Genomic DNA, 17,302 nt, shown 5'->3' with positions numbered 1-17,302 from the left:
TATTGGTGTTATGGCAATAGGTGGAGTAGAGGTACTATTGGCTCGATCATCTAATGGTCTAGGTTTAGACCCATCAACATACTCCCATTTGTTCTAAAGTACAAGAATGGTCTCTATTCGGTATTTTCATGTGCCATAATTGAAGTTGTCTAGCTTATTAGATGCCTCCAAATTGAGATTGCTAGTCATAGACATGGTGTAAGAAATGTACTCACCTCGAGCGGACATTACTGGTGTAGCTAGAGATCCCACTATAGATCCTGCTGTTGTAGATCCCGCTGTTGGTGTTATGGCAATAGGTGGAGTAGAGCTACTATTGGCTCGATCATCTAATGGTCTAGGTTTAGACCCATCAACATACTCCCATTTGTTCTGAAGTACAAGAATGGTCTCCATTCAGTATTTTCATGTGCCATAATTGAAGTTGTCTAGCTTATTAGATGCCTCCAAATTGAGATTGCTAGTCATAGACATGGTGTAAGAAATGTACTCACCTCGGGTAAGTTGTCTTCTATTATTTGCTCGCCTCACAAGCTAGCTTCTCTCTGTTTTGGTTTGGCATTGTTGTCTTTCACTGATCATTGCCATGGCAACATGCATCTCGCCATGGCTTGCAAGAGGAAGACAGAGGCTACGAGACAAGAAAGTTAAAAAGCTTGGTCAGGGCACACGGCACCAACAAGGAAAGAAACTACATGGTATCAAAATGGCAACGAAAGACACTTTTGCAACATTTGCGAAGGAAGAAACAATGAGAAGAAGACTCCTTGCAGAGCAGTAGCAACAGGAAGCAGTTGCAGATTCACGCATTTGATCATTGCCATCACAGCAAAGAATACGAGCTGTGATGTCCTGAGTGGTGGTAGCATTCAAGGAAGCAACATCAGGACATTCAGGAAAATACCAGTCTTGAGTCTTCACAAGCTTTATCTTGTTGCACACCATAGCTCGTGTTCTTCGCTCCGATGGCAATGATCGAATGAGTGCATCTGCAATTGCTTCTTGCTACTGTTGCTCTGCAGGAGTCTTCTTTATTCTCATTGTTTCTCCCTTTGTAGATGTTGCAGAAGTAAATTCCGTTGCCGATTGGATACCGTGCCAGCGCTTTCCCACTTGCAATTTCTTCTCCCACAGTTGCTATGCAGAATGCGGAGTTATGGCATGCTAGATATGGGCATATGAGTTATGGCAGCTTGATGACACTTCAAAAACATTCTATGTTTAATGCTTTGCCTCCTTTGGAGTCACCTTCCCCTTATGCTTGTGAAGGGTGCATACTTGGGAAGATGCGCACAGGCTTCCCTTCAAGAAGGATGGTGCAATACGAGCTGTTCAAAAATTATAGCTCGTTCATAGTGATGTTTGTGGTCCCATGAGGACTCATGCATTGGGTGGTTCTCTCTATTATGTCACATTTATTAATGACTACTCAAACTACACTTGGATCATTGGCATAATGACTGTGACTTGAATGTCCACCACGATGATTTTCTTTTCTTGGAAATTCGATGGTAGTTGCACTGAATGTTTAACATGGTGGATGCATTCCCTCGTCCTTGGAATCTTTCTCGATTGGAATGATTTTCTCTTTGCTGATGTTGATGTTGCTAAGGATGATGTTGATAATGATTTTTTTTGACTTTGATGCTGATTATGATGTTGTTGATTTTGACTAGATTCTTGTATCCCTCTCCTAGTCCATTCAAGATGACTTGAACCATTTTTGCCAGATTCATGGTCTTAGAGTGTTGCAATTCTTTCGGAAGATAGCTTTCCTCCTTGCCGAGTTCATTGCGTGTCTAGAGTGCATTGTCAAATGAGAAGTGGCACAAGTTTGAGAGAGAGAAGAAGGTACTAAGGAGCAGGCGGTAGTGAGGAGGAGGAGGAAGCGGCAATAAGGAAGGTAGAGCTCTCTCGTGGTTGCAAGTTGTGAAGGAGACAAAAGAGAGTGATCAATGATGCGTAGTGTGAACGGAGAGGAAATTGGGAGTTTGAGATTAAGCCGAGATGAAGAAACCTTTTGACCTCTGTCTTTTCCAACTTGCCCTTCAATTGTGTGCAGTGCCGCACACAGTGGAAGGGGCTAAAACTTTGCACACATGTACTTGTTATTTCTACATATATCATGCGAGGATAGAAGCCTCTTTAGCATGTGCTATAACAAAGGGCAGCCTCTCACATGTGTGAAGACCCTTCAGCTGTGTGCAGTGCTGCACACATTGGAGGGATACCAAAAGCATAATCAATGAAGTACCTGAATTGCCTCCTTCCAACATTTTCCACAATTAGTGATGAACATTTGTGGCACAATAGTTTGCCACTTGTGGAATCCTTCCAACATTTTCTAGAATCCAACTAATACCCTGTGATGGGGGGGTCCTAGACTACCTAATCTACCTACTCAATGAAAAAAAACTTTAAAACAAACACTTTTTGAAGGTCAAAATATAAAAACTCAAAAAAGGAAAGTTCTAGAACATGAAACTACTTCAAAACCTGACAAAAATCCTTAGTTTTGTTGTTGTTTGAGGCGATTAGACTATGCACACACCTTAGAATTCAAGCCTACTAAGTTCCTATCAACTTGAAACACCAAAAAGCAACCAAAACAAGCTTCCTAAGCTCATAAATGGCATTCCTACATGAAAAAATAGATTTTTGCCCTCTCTCTCTCTCTCTCTCTCTCTCTCTTTCCACCTTTCTTCTCTCCTACAACTCCACTAACAAGCTCCAAGGTAGGCTTGAAAACTTGTGCAATGGGAATATATCGAAGGAAGACAAGTGCAAATGCAAAAGCATACCTTTTCTCCTTGGCAACGGCACCAAAAATGTAGTGTGGCCTCAGTGGTGACTCACGTGTCATGGGGTAGTTAAAGATATGCCGACGGAGCTTCCACTTCTCCCTACTCCTTGTGGGAGCAATACATAGCACGAGCTATCCACGTGTCACTCAAGCGGCCTACGAATTGTTGCAATATGGTTTCACGTGAGGAAGAGGGAAGAGGAAGAGGGAAGGGAAGAGGGAGAAGGAGGGAGAAGGGAGGATAAGGAAGGGAAGAAGGAGAAGGGAGTGAAGGGGGATAGAGTGACAACCACAAAGGCACTACAATGGAAACAAGAGAGCACCCAAAACACTCTCTTGGAAGAGAAGAGGGAGTTGTATTCAAACTTGTGCAAACAACAATGAAGACCAAAGTCAAACTTTTGGCCTTTTATACAAGTCACCTTTTGAAGGGCGGGCTAATCCTTTTCCTTTTTAGCACTCTCCCTCACTTTACAACCATGGTCTCTTAGGTTCGTAGGGCACCAAGGCATATTGCTATTCTTACCAACTCTTCCTCCTAGCAGAATAGTGCTTCTGTTAACCATATTAAAGCGCTTGGGACAAACCTAGAATTAGGAGGTGGTCCTAACCGGTTCCCAAATAGCGCTTGTGTTAGTCTCGCCACTCCTAGGCTCGGGTGATTTGGGGCTCAAACTCCTTGATGCCCGCATACCTTCACCTATTTGGTGTTCAAACCTCATGAACGTGGCTCAAAACCTGGACTGACGAGGCTAGGCTTCCGTGAGACACTCAAGGGTAATCCTGAATGTTGTTGGGAAGCCTTTTCTTTGGAATATCTGGGGAACAAACTCCTTGAGTTTGAGCTATATTTCTTCTGGGTCTGTTTTCATTGGTGTCACTATTTCCTGTGGATGTGGGGCTGAACAGTGCAATGCGCATGCACTCTTCGTGGACCAGAAGTTTGCATCTCCTTGTTCTTGCACCTTCTTGTTTTGGGCGGGGGTAGCTAGAATATACAGCGTGTGCACGTTGCCTGGAATCGTTGGACTTTGGGACAGGCTTAGGGTATTTGGGGATCAAACTCCCTGAGTTTGAGCTATACTCCTTCCGTGTGCACATTGCTTGTAATCATTGACCTTGGTGTATTTGGGTATCAAACTCCCTTGAGCTTGTCCTATTGGAGTAGATCATTCGGCTTGGTCACCTTTACTCATTGATTACCCTGCATTTGGTAGTTGTACTCTGTGGATGTTAACAGGATTTGTGAGCTCTATCAAGATTTTGAAATTGACATGTCCATATCTCTTGTGCCATTTTGCAGAAAGTGGCATCTGTTGTGGTTGAGCTGACATGGCATGCAACTCTGGTGCTGTAGCTAGCATTCTGAATAAGTATGCTTCCTTGACTTCTTTTCCTACTAGAGCTGATATCCTCTAGATTTGTCTATGATCGTGCATTCATCTCCATGAAAGATGACTCCGTAGAGTAGTGACCTAGACACGACGCTCTGCCACGGGATATGCATTCCTTGTTGTCGGAGGAACCATGGCTTGGCTCAGCAAAAATCAAGCAACAGTAGCTCTCTCCACTGCAGAAGCGGAATATGTTGCAATTGCAAACGGCACAGTAGAGGGGATCTAGTTACGTGATCTGCTTCAAGACCTGAACTTCACCATTGAAGAACCCCTCATGATACACTGCAACAATCAATCGGCTATTGCCATAGCTCGCAATAACAACCAGCCCAAGAGATTGGGATGGGAGAGGACGATATAAAAGAGGGGTCATCTATGGGCTCTTCATTGTAGACGTTGAAACACATCAACCTTCTAGCTGAAGCTTGAATTTGTCACATCATCTGAGATGGTAGCTGACAGAATAACCAAGCCTCTCCCAAAGAATCCTCACTGGAACTCTGCAAAACACTCACCTCCTTATCCTTACAAACGGACTCCTACCAAGCAGTCAAAATGTTGTAAGCTTTTGGAGTTAAGGGGAGGTATTAGATTATCATAACTCCAAAGCTAAATCCCATTTCTTGCTTACAATAATCTTTCGGATTAGTTAGGATTTATTGGATCTTTCCATTAAAGTTATGTGATGTTTAGCGCTCTTTTGTAATCCATAAAGGCCAGCCTTGGCTCAATCGAATATATAGTTCTTTCGAAGGCCTTTGATTCTTGTTCTTGCTAGCTCTCACGTACATTTTCCCTTCTTGCTCGAGCATTCTCTAATTCTCTCTTTCTCACATACACGAATTTCTATCAACAAATGCATACGCCCTTGTCACTCTACAAAAACTCTAGTGTTTGCAGCCTCCAATCTTGACGTTTCTCCACAATGTATGGAGTAGATTTGGCAACGATTTTCCACTTCTTGCTCTCTCAAATCTTCACGCTCTAATGTAGCTTTCAAACACCAAGAAGTGCGGGATGGCTTTGGAGGAAACTACACACAAGAGTGCTTATGGAAAACACTTCTATATTATGGGGATGCCAAACTCTATACACCACTAAGCTCATACTTTTCAAGACATATACAAGAGAGGGCCTTTAGGACTCTTCACACCACTTCTTTAAAGAAGTTCAATCATCCTCATTATCCACATCTATCTATTCACACCCATACATATGGCTATTCATCTACATAGTGGGTGCTTGAAGTATTCTTTTGAGATTTTGCAAATCTCATCAGTTCCTATAATCAAACACACAATTGAGGTCAGTTGTTGCAATCCAAGAAAGAGGGTTGTTATGGAATTGGAGTTCCAATATTTCTTGCTGTGGGTACTATTTTCTTTTTTAGTCATATTAATTGTGGCAAAGTATTCCATAGGAGCGCACTGGACGTAGAGGGGTCCTAGTGGATGATTTGCATGGTTTAGTTGGGGACACCTAGCTAACCTATGTTTTGCATCTAGATGGTTGGATTATGGGTGATTCCATGTTAATACTGATGTTGCTACTATTATTGGTCTTATGTTTGACTATTGTACTTTGAGCACATTTAAATTGGGATTGATTGATTCGATGATTCATTCAATTGATTGTTAACAACTAATGCAATTGGTGGCATGATCTGAACTAATTACAAGGATTGGACTTAGTGAGAGGGTATTGATAAAGGTGTGGCAAGGTGCATAGTAAATGGCCCTCATATGGCCATGTCAAGCAAATTTTGTAAACCTTAGGCAACATTTATCCCCGGGGGATTCACAAGAGGAAACTTATGATATCATGTGAGTGTACAATAGGGGGGTTTTTTTTAATGAGGCATAAGCTTATACATTAGGGGTGGGGGGCCTTTTATTTTTTCCCAATATTGAATTTAAGTTAGGGGGGCCATGCCATATTTAAGAGGGGGGGACATAGTATAGGCTACCTTGGATAACTAGTCCAAACAAGTTTGGTTTTGTGTATGGTTTTAAATAGTCATAGGGAAAGTAATCTAAATTTTCTTATTGTGTGATCTAAATGCTTGAGAAAGAATGTAGATTTAAGGAAAGGGGGGACATAATAGAATTTTGGTGGTATCTTATAAGCTTAAATAGGGGTGTTTTATCATCCTACATGGATCTTAAATAGGGGGTTTTCTTGAAGTTCATGCACGCAGGTGACGTCCCCCTTTCATGAAGAGTGAATCCCCCGGGCATTTATCATAGAAGACATAAACCATTTTTGGATCGAGCAAGCCTAAAGTGGCTTTGTAAAAAGCGAGGGACATAAATCATTTTGGATAAAGTGAGACCAAAGTGGTTTTGTGAAAATGAAATCAACGCAACCCCTTACTTTTGGAAAAGAGGGTTAATTTATGTTTCCTTATGCTTTCCTGAAATATTTATAAAATACTGTAGATGAGGAAGCATACCCACTCATCTAGGGGAGAGATTGTACCCAGTTGGTTGTCGTTGTGTCTTTGTGCTTTGGTGATTTCATTCAATTTATCAAAAGTGGTGTTTTGTGAGTATTAGAGAATTCCCTTTTTGGCTTCAATATTTTTCCAAGAATCATAACGCTAGAACCAAGAGGCCATTGGAATTGGTGTTAGAGACACAAAGGAGTATGTGTGACTAATATTCCAATCTTTTGGTGGTAGCACGCATTTTGTCACATGTATTGATAATACAGCATTTATTTCATGTGAAAGGTCTAAAATAGAGAATGGCAAGAGGATGTGTACATGTGGCACCCACAAAGATTCTTAGGAAATGGATCTAAGCTCTTGGTGTGTAGATTAAAGAAGCACTTTATGGTCTCAAGCATGCAACAAGGGTTCACAAGAAGTGAACTTGATCATGGACTATATGTGAAAAATGCAAATGCTCTCAGAACAATTGAACTATAAGTGATATCCCACTTACCTTGAACCATGCTCTTTTGGGGATATCATCAGATCCAGCTCTAATTTAGGTGGTTTCTTTATGAAAGAAATGGTCTCAAGCATGCAACAAGGGTTCACAAGAAGTGAACTTGATCATGGACTGTATGTGAAAAATGCAAATGCTCTCAGAACCATTGAACTATGGGTGATATCCCATTGACCTTAAACCATGCTCTTTTGGGGATATGATCGGATCCAACTCTAATTTAGGTGGTTTCTTCATAAAAGAAACCACCTTTGAATATTAGACTTAGAATGTGTGCATGCTCGTAGAGAGAAATACAAGGACTTCCACTCTAGGGAAATTTAAAAATTTGACTACTACTTTGAACGTTCTTAAACAGCATCCATGAACTTAGAATCCTATGAACCCAATGGCTAGGCGGTATGTCTCCTCCCCTTTTCAAGAAGGTGGCAAACCACGATACTTTGATATGGAGATTAGGCTAGAATGGATGCAAGTGGATTACAAGGCAAACGAGAAGGATCATTAATATATGCTAGAATGGCTACAAATGGAATATATTAGCATCTTTTGCTATTCATGGGTTACCTTGAATACAAGAAGAAGATATTTCAAGTAGCACAAATACATAGATCCTAGCAAGGTCAACAAGGTGGTACAACCATTGGATCTCGTGCCGAGGGGTATTTGCGAGGAAGGAGACGGAAGTAAAGGTGGGATATAAAAGATGAACATGCCAAATTAGGAGCTTTTTTTACAATGAAAAGTGGGAGGTTTGCGTTAGGAACTAAGTTCTAAACTATGTTGGATTGACTTGTGGTCTTCCAACATTTCTTGGCTTTCTTTGAGACTTCCAATTTGATTCTCCTATCCTTCACGTCTAATGGTTCATATTGCTCCACCTAGCACAAAAGTTTACATGGGGAATTCTCACTCAATTCTCACGACTCTTCGAAAATATTCCAAGAACGTTAATGCCATCCAAGGCATCATTCCCCTGTATAAGAACCTTAATAAAATGCTAGCAAAGAGATGAGATAAGAAAGCTATCTAGTGGAGAAGAAATAGAAAGCTATCTAGTGGATTGAAATGATCTCAAGGGAAGTGCCATTGTAGTTTGAAATCAACCTTTCGATTTGAAAATAGAAGGTTTTAGGCATTTTTTTCCCATCCCACACACCCACTCACACACACGGGGCCATCTACGAGGGCGTGCTCAGCCAGCAGCATAGGTTGACAGGCAACAGATAGCCTGGGCACATGAGTAGTTCCATTTGAAGTTCCATTTCAAAAGCTGTTTGGTGAGCTTATCAGAATCATGGGCACATGCCTAGAACGAATCAAAATTAGGGGCACATGCTTAGAGTATCTCGTCAGGTTACTCAACGGGCAAGAACAGCTGCTGTGGAAGATTCTCGTTGGTTAGGCAAAAATTAGAGATGGGTTTGGCATCCGTTTGCCACATCAGCCGCAGGCTACCGGAACCGGTCAAAAAAGCTAAGGGATTCAAATGCCGGCAGCCAGCTCAAGTGGGCGATGGGCGTTCGCCTGAGGTGCGCGTCTTGTTTTCTGTGAAGAATTGGCTATGGCGTTTGCAGCTTCTTCATCTGCCTATGGCATCCTCCTCAACAACGATGGTACCTTCACTCGCACAGCCTTGCCCCTCACTCCCGCCTCTCCTGATTTCGTTGACGGCGTGGCTTCCAAGGACGTAACTCTTGATCCTTCCATCGGCGTCTGGGCTCGGATCTTCCTCCCCCACCCACCTCAACCGCAGCAGCAGCACCACCTCCTCTTTCCTTTAGTCTTCTACGTCCATGGTGGAGGATTTGTTTTGCTCAGTGTTGCCCACAAACTCTATCACAGTTTCCTACACAGACTTGCCAAAGCCGCTTGTGTCATAGTAATTGCAGTATAATATAGACTTGACCCGGAGCACCGCCTTCCTGCTGCTGCATACGACGATATCGGCCTTCGCCTCTTTGAGGTGGATCCGATCTCAAGCCTTACGAGAAAGCTCGCACGCTGTGGAGCCTTGGCTGGTCAGGTTCGCCGATTTCTCGAACTGTTTTTTGATGGGTGACAGTGCCGGTGCTAACATTTTTCACCATCTCTCACTCAAGCTTGGCAATTTGGACCTGAACCCGTTGTGTATTCGAGGCAATATCTTAATCCAGCCTTTTTTTGGAGGGGATTCAAGAACTGAAACCGAGGAGCGTGTGGCAAACGACAAGCATCTGCCGCTTCGAAGCACGGACTGGCTTTGGAAAAATACCCTTCCTGAAGGGGCAGACAGGGATCATCGAGCAGCCAATCCTCTGCATCTCTCCCCTTCAGATTTTCAGGTAGCCCGTATTCCCAGAACTTTACTTATGGTCGCTCTAAAAGATCCCATGAAGGAAAGGCAGTTGAGTTACTTTGCAAAGTTGAAAGAGGCAGAGGTTGACGTAGAAATGCAGTTTCAGGGTGGTGACCATGGCTTAAACCTCCTGCACGGATTGGATGCCGCTTCATTCATCGCTGATTTGACGATTTTCCTTAACAATTGTCGTCTTTCAAGATTGTGAAAGGATGCCGCTTCATTTATCGCTGATTTGCCCATTTTCCTTAACAATTAATTGTCTTTCAAGATTGTGAGAGACGGCTTCTCTCTCTCTCTCTCTCTCTCTCTCTCTCTCTCTCTCTCTCTCAGCGGTTAGCTCATGTTTGTTGGCCTGCCCCTTAGCAACTATGCAATTTGGACAAAGCAGAAATTAGGCATGTTTAGAAATTTGGGAAGTGCATTTTTACTATTGGACAATATGTTGATACGTGGCTTCGAATGAAGACTTTAAAGTGGTTGACTCTCTCTCTCTCCCCTTTATCTCATGGACTCTTCTTCCATACAATTTCCAGTGCATTCCTTTTTTGTTTGCTTTTTTTAAATCTTGGGTAGGCCTTATGAATGATTAAATATCATTCACCTTGTTTTTCACTGTCGTTTAACAGGCTGAATCAAAGGCCGAGGGTAAGGGAACACTCGGAATAGTATTGCCTAATTGTTTGTATGAAACTTGTAGTTGAGAGGAGAGAGAGAGAGAGAGAGAGAGAGAGAGAGAGAGAGAGAGAGAGAGAGTTTTATTAGCACCTCGAAACTTGCTATGTTCATGCCGTTGGAAAACAGGCACGACAGGTTCTCTGACTAAGCCAATTGAGCCAACTGGCAGGCTGACAGCTAATGTTTAGTCCTACCGTCATATAGAGCCTACTAGTAAAATGGAACTCCCTGATCACCCTTTGGACCACTATCCCCAAGCATCAGCTCATTGCATTGTTCGTCTTCATCGCTCTCCTGGCAATCCGGGTGGCTATCAATCCCTTGGGCAGGTTCATGAAACACACTCTTGGCTCCTATCGTTAGCAAACATACTTCAATGGGGTAGTGCTTGTGTGTGTTCACGCCCTTGTTTATATTCAAAGGGTTTGTAAGACTCTTAAAAGTGAGATAGCAATTTAAGGGAAATGTAAGAAAGATTGACAAGGCATTGATGAAGCCCTTGACTATCAATCTCGACTTCAATGAATTCCTTAACAAAAATGACATCTATACGAACAACTTCAACAAGAAAATATCTGAGCTATGGGGTGCAAACACAGACATTCGGTACGTCTTGAATGCACACTGTGTAGCATTGTATTGCACATCGTACATGACAAAAGTAGACAAAACAACAATGCAAGCTATTAAACCAGCAACGACTTCGTGCTTAGACTCAAATGCTCCAGCATCAGATAGAGTATGAAAGGTGGGAAATGCGATTTTGAACATGTGCCAAAAAGAGTAACATTGCTTTGTCTCTGCCTCTAACAAGCAGTATAAGAAACTTCACATACATCAACACGAGCGTCCTAGAGGAGAGGACACTTCTACTGCAAGGTAAAAAACATGGACCCGGGAAGCACTAACATATTCTTCGATGATCAAATTCTAAAGTATTGCAAACACAAGGATGGCATGGAAAATGTATGCCTCACAGAATTTGTTGCCCACTACAATATCCCCCGCAAAACTAACCACAAAAGGAAGAGGTCGAAAATAATTCGATTCAACAACTATGGGCTGGCTAAAGACCCAAAAAACCTTTACTGGGAACGTTGTTTGCTCTACCTACCTTTCATGCTTAAAGATCATGAACTTTCGGAACATTTCCCTACATGGTATGGCAAGTATAAAGACCGGCAAAATATTATAGAGCACAACAAGGAGTTGTACAATAAACTTTTAGTTGACAAGGCTGTAGTGCTGAACATGAAAACAATCGAATCCACATCGACAAGTGAATTTGACAAAGGCGGTGTGTGTGAGGGGTTCGACATTGTGATGGAGCATGACTTATCACGAAAAAAGACACATTCTACAATATGTCAGAAGCTTACATACAAGACTATGCCAAACCGTAACTTCTACATAAAGATAAGACAACTAACACGTGAGCAAAGGGTAATCCTTGTGAAATTAGAAGGGAGTGAGCGTGCGAGAGAGAGAGAGCAAGAACACACAATGGTGGGTGTGTAAAATGAGAATCATTCACACCACAACACCTCATGTTTTATATTAGAAAGGTACAAACTCTAAGTACAAGTATGTACACACATAAGGGTGTCATAGGGGTCTAGGCATAAATGGGCCTTTACCCCCCACAATCTCCCACTTAAAGGCCAATGTGCCTAAAAGTGGTGTATAAAATACAATAATGTACAGGCCAAAAGAAAAGACAAATGGCCTATCCGACACCCACGAGTTTGATACAATGTGCATGCTTCTCTGACGGCAGACTCTTTGTCAAAATGTCTGTAGAGTTATCATCTGTGTGCAGTTTGACAAGCTCAAGTAGCTTACCATCAAGCACCTCACGGATAAAATGATACTTCACATCAATGTGCTTAGACTTGGCATGAAACACAGGGTTCCTAGCCGACATGATAGCACTTTGACTGTCACAGTGCAACACTAGAATCCCTCCTGAAATACCCAAAGCTCCCACTAGACAAGAAAGCCATAAAGCCTCCTTGCATGCCTCACCGGCTGCAACATATTCTGCCTCAGTGGTAGACAAAGCAATGCATTCCTGCATACAAGAAATCCACGAGATTGCACCGCCAGTGAATGTAAAAACATAACCCGTGGTAGACCGTCTGCTGTCTGCACAACCTGCATAGTCTACATCCACAAATCCTTGGATAGATGCATCTGACTTGCCATAGCATATGCACACATCTTGAGTACCCTTCAAGTACCTCATTACACCCTTCACTGCATTCCAATGCCTTTTGCTAGGGTTGGCCATAAACCTGCTAACAACTCCCACTGCAAATGCAATATCTGGATGTGTAGCAACCATAGCATACATAAGACTACCAATTGCTGAGGCATAAGGGATCTTGGCCATGGTAGCCCGCTCGTCATCTGACTTAGGGCTGTCATCCTGTGAAATTTTCACATATGGAGGTAAAGGAGTAGAGAGACTCTTCCCCTCATCCATGCTGAAACGTTTTAACACTTTCCCAATGTATTCTTTCTGAGACAAGTAGAGAGTTCTCTTACCCCTATCCCTAAGAATACGCATGCCAAGTATATGATTGGCATTACCAAGATCTGTCATCTCAAAAGTCTTATGCAGCTCCTTCTTGAGTGCAACCAATTCCACTCAGGATGTCATGTCATCCACATACAAAATGAGGATGAGAAGACTCCCATCTTAAGCCTTCTTGGTGTATAGGCAGTGATCCTCTTCACTTCTTTTGTACCCCTAAGAGTTCATGAAAGCATCAAACTTATGATACCATTCCCTAGGTGCCTGCTTCAAGCCATAGAGACTCTTCCGGAGCTTACAGACAAGACCCTCTTTCCGTTTGACTGCAAAACCCTCTGGCTACTGCATATAAATCTCCTCATGGAGATCCCCGTGAAGAAAAGCTGTCTTCACGTCCATCTAGAATAATTCCATATCATCATGTGCAACCAAAGCAAGAACAGTCCTCAATGTAGTCATTTTGACCACAGGTGAGAAGATCTCGTGAAAATCAATTCCCTTCTCTTGCTTGAAACCCTTTGCAACCAACCGTGCCTTATACTTGGGTGAGGAGTCTGCAGGTGCTACCTTAAGCTTGTAAACCCATTTGCATGGCAATACCTTCTTTCCTGCAGGCAAAGGCACCAAGTTCCATGTTGCATTCTTTTTTAGAGAGGCCATTTCAGATTGCATGGCTGTCTCCCACTTCAAATGATCATCCCTCTGCATAGCCTCCTTAAAGCATGAGGGCTCTCCACAATTTGTAAGCAATACAAAGTCAACCCCAGGAACAAACCTGTCTAGAGGACAAGTTTGTCGGGTAGACCTTCTGATCCATGGAGCACCTGGAGCTGGCTGTACAGCCTGCTCTTGTTGAAAAATAGGTGGCTGTACCACCTCTTCCTGCTGTATTTCCATGTTCTGTTGCTCAATATTTTGTGGCTGAATTTGAGGCAACACTTCTGCTACCTCTTGAGGTTCACCATGAGCCTCTTCTACAGCATTTGGGGGCTGTTCCTGGGGCTGTATTTGCTACTGTACAACCCTTGGATTTTGCTATCTATGATGCACATCATCTTCATCAATAACCCTTCTGACTTCTTGAGTCTTTGGGGCTGTTTTATACATGCATGTTTCATGAAAAATGACATCATTACTGCGTATAAGCTTTTTAGCTTCGGGATCCCACAATCTATAACCCCATTCACCACTGTCACCATAGCCCAAAAAGATGCATCTGCGAGACGTGGGCTCAGTTTGGTCCTATCTTCCCTGTGTATGTGCACAAACGCAACACAACCAAACACTCTCAAGTGCTTATATGAGGGTGGCTTTCCCGTCCATAATTCTTCAGGCACTTTGAGTCCCATTGTCCTATTTGGTGACCTATTAATCAAGTGAATAGCTATTTGCACAGCTTCAGCCCAAAACACATAACATACTTCGAACCTTCTCTTGAATGGTTCGATTCATACGCTCTGCAACACCATTTTGGTTGGGATTATGGGGAGGAGGTAACTCCCTTTTGATACCCTTACTGTCACAAAACTCTTGAAAAGCCTTTGACATGTATTCCCCACCATTATCGGAGCGTAAACACTTGAGTTTCTTGCCGGTCTGATTTTCAACCATAGCAAGAAACCTCTGAAAAACGCCAAGAACTTCACTCTTGAAGCGAATAGGATATGCCCACACCTTACGGGTGGCATCATCAATAAAAGTCATGATATAATGAGCTCCCCCCAAAGATAACTGAGGCATTTCACACACATCAGTATGAATAAGATCCATTGGAGAACTCCTAAGTGACAAATGCTTGGAATGTGGCTTCTGAGTTTGCCGTCCATAAATGCAATGATCACACTGAGACAAATCAACAAACTTATACAAAGGCAAGTAACCAAAACGGGCCAAGGTTCCCATTCCGTTGACACTCATGTGTCCCAACCGGCCATGCCACAATGAAATATTTGGCAGCTTGGTTTCATTTACAAGAGAATGTCCAACGAGATCTGAAGCTATAAGATGATACAAAGTGTCAATCTTTGGTCCTTTGGCATATACCATTCGACCCTTCTTGATTTTCCACTGTTTCCCACCAAAAGTAGTGTAGAAATCTGCATCAGCAAGCTGCCCTGTACTTATCAAATTCTTTTTTAGCATAGGAACATGTCTGACATTGTTGAGCATAAAGTGATTACCATCTACAAAAGCAAGCTGAATATCACCAATTCCAATGATCGGACAAGCATGGTTGTCCCCCAAATAAACACATCCATAATCCCCACTGGAATACGTAACAAAACTCTCCTCATAAGAAGTAACATGAAAGGATGCACCTGAGTCAACAATCCAATCTAGCTTGTCTACTAAATCACCTGTAATGAGTGAGTGGGCATTCACATCAGACACGAAAAGCACATCATTGAATGATATAACCTCAGGAACATGAGGTTCAGTAACATAAGGTACAGTGGCACCATCTATCACTGCATTAAGCTCTTCTATCTTCACACTGCTCTTGCCTTTGCCTTTTGCATCTTTTGCATCTTCACCTTTGCTCTTTACCTTGCCTGCCTTCTTGTCCGCTTTCCATTTGAAGCAAAACGTTTGAATGTGTCCGTTTTTGCCACAATAAAAGCATTCCATATCTTTCTTTGAGCGGGACTTGCTCCTTGACTTATCATTGTTGCTTCTTCCCCTTGATTGAGATCTCCCACGTGCATTCAAAGCACTAGAGGTTGTGCCACTTTGATTGTTCCTGCGGTTCATCTCCTCAGTGAGAAGAGAACTATCCACATCAATGTATGAAAAGCCTGTAAAAGCAGGAGCACTGTTACTCACCGCTGTCTTGAAAGTATCCCAACTTTCGGGAAGTGTGCAAAGCAATAAAACAGCCTTCATATCCTCATCAATGTTCATCTTTTGAGTAATAAATTTGCTCACAAGGCCGTTGAACTCATTGAGATGAGTTCCCATTGGTGTACCCTCTTTCATCTTCATTTCAAAGATCTTTTTCATCAAGTACACCCTGCTGCTTGCACTTTCCTTTGCATAAAGACTGCTCAACTTTTGCCAAACTTTCCATGCAGTAGTCTCACCTGCCACATTGAAGTAGACATTCTTTGACACGGACAACAAAATTGTATACTTGGCAAGATCATCAAGTTCCAGCCATGCATCATCATCCATATCATCGGGTTGAACGCATTGGCTTGATAAGCTTTTTAATGACCAACACACCATATATTTGCTCCTTCCAATAGTTGAAGTTCACCTATCCCTCCAACTTTTCAATGGTGTAGCTCCCACCTTGAGAAGTCTCAACTTGGGAGGATGAAGCCATTGCTTTAGATGAAAGGAGACTCTTGCCAAAAAGAACAAAAAAATCGCAAAATAGTACTCCCTGAGCGGAAGCACTCCCACTTAACGTGATCTGTCAAAGACCACTTTGCATCCACAAAACCCCTTGCTGGAATTTCTGTCCAGCTCTATATTTTACTGTTTTTCTTCACTTTTCCTCAACAAATAAGTGTCAAAACTGTCCCAAAACTGTCTTCAAAAAGTAATAAACAGATCATGTCTGATTTTTCCATTTTTGGACAGTCAAACTTGGTCAAACCTGACCTAAAACTATCAAAAAATAGAAAATTACACCAGATTTGTTTTACACAAAGACAAACATAAAGAAGAGATCTTCCAAGTTTTCAAAACAATACCCCATACAATAAAAGCAAAGGACACATGACATAAAACATGCAGCAAAACAATAAAAATCCCAATGGACCCATCCAACATAAAAACACACGGCCTACTATACACAGCTCTCTCAAGAATCAGGGATCCTTCAAACCTATACATACTTAACAAGATAGAATCAAGCACATAAAAGTTGATGACAACGTAATGCAAGAAATTGAAGACTTAAAACACAGAAAAATGGGAAACAAAACAATTAGACTTCTCATTGCCCCCCAATAAGATATCAAACTTGCAATCACTCTACAGGAGATCATTCAATGCTTGCAAAGACAACATCTTAGCTTGTTATCTACAACATACCTTTGCTTGTAGGAAACACATGACCACAATGCCAATAAAATAAGACTACCCAGACACGAAGTTATATGCAATGAAAAGGGACTTGGAATTGCTACATACTACCAAAAAGATGAAAAATTGCTATCCAATGAATTTTTAATAGACAAAGGTGTTGAGCTACTACTTACAATTCATTGCTTTAAAACAGGACCATTGCAAGCAGTAATAAATCTTTACAAATTGCTGTTGAAGTAACAATAAGGAGGATGTGGACATATGGAAAAGAGAGGGTCCCTATGGGCTCCATGTGAGGAGACGCTTGACTTTCTCAATATTTTAAGAGTCTTTAAGAGAATACATTGAGAAAGCATATTTGGGTGTGAGGCATATGCACATGTGCCAAAAGAGCTTCGAAAGAAGCTAGATCCTAAGTCTAGGAAATGCATCTTTCTGGATTATGGTGAAAGTGGAGAGATGGGTTATCGTCTCTGGGATCCAGAAGCAAAGAACATCATATGCAGCCATGATGTAGTCTTCAATGAGAAGAAGATGCATAAGGCATCCATGAGGGATGTGGAA

General features: G+C 42.1%; 1 pseudogene; it reads left to right on the top strand.

The window, feature by feature from the left end:
* Positions 1 to 9,717, top strand: part of LOC147899691 (carboxylesterase 1-like) — a 45,925-nt pseudogene extending 36,208 nt beyond the window's left edge.
* Positions 9,718 to 17,302: the final 7,585 nt, after the last annotated feature.

This window comes from Dipteris shenzhenensis, chromosome 8 (genome assembly GCF_047967505.1).
Source record: "Dipteris shenzhenensis isolate YYH24624 ecotype China chromosome 8, Dip_SZ_1.0, whole genome shotgun sequence".
In the NCBI taxonomy this organism is placed as follows: domain Eukaryota; kingdom Viridiplantae; phylum Streptophyta; class Polypodiopsida; order Gleicheniales; family Dipteridaceae; genus Dipteris; species Dipteris shenzhenensis.
This window is presented reverse-complemented; position numbering and strand designations above follow the sequence as displayed.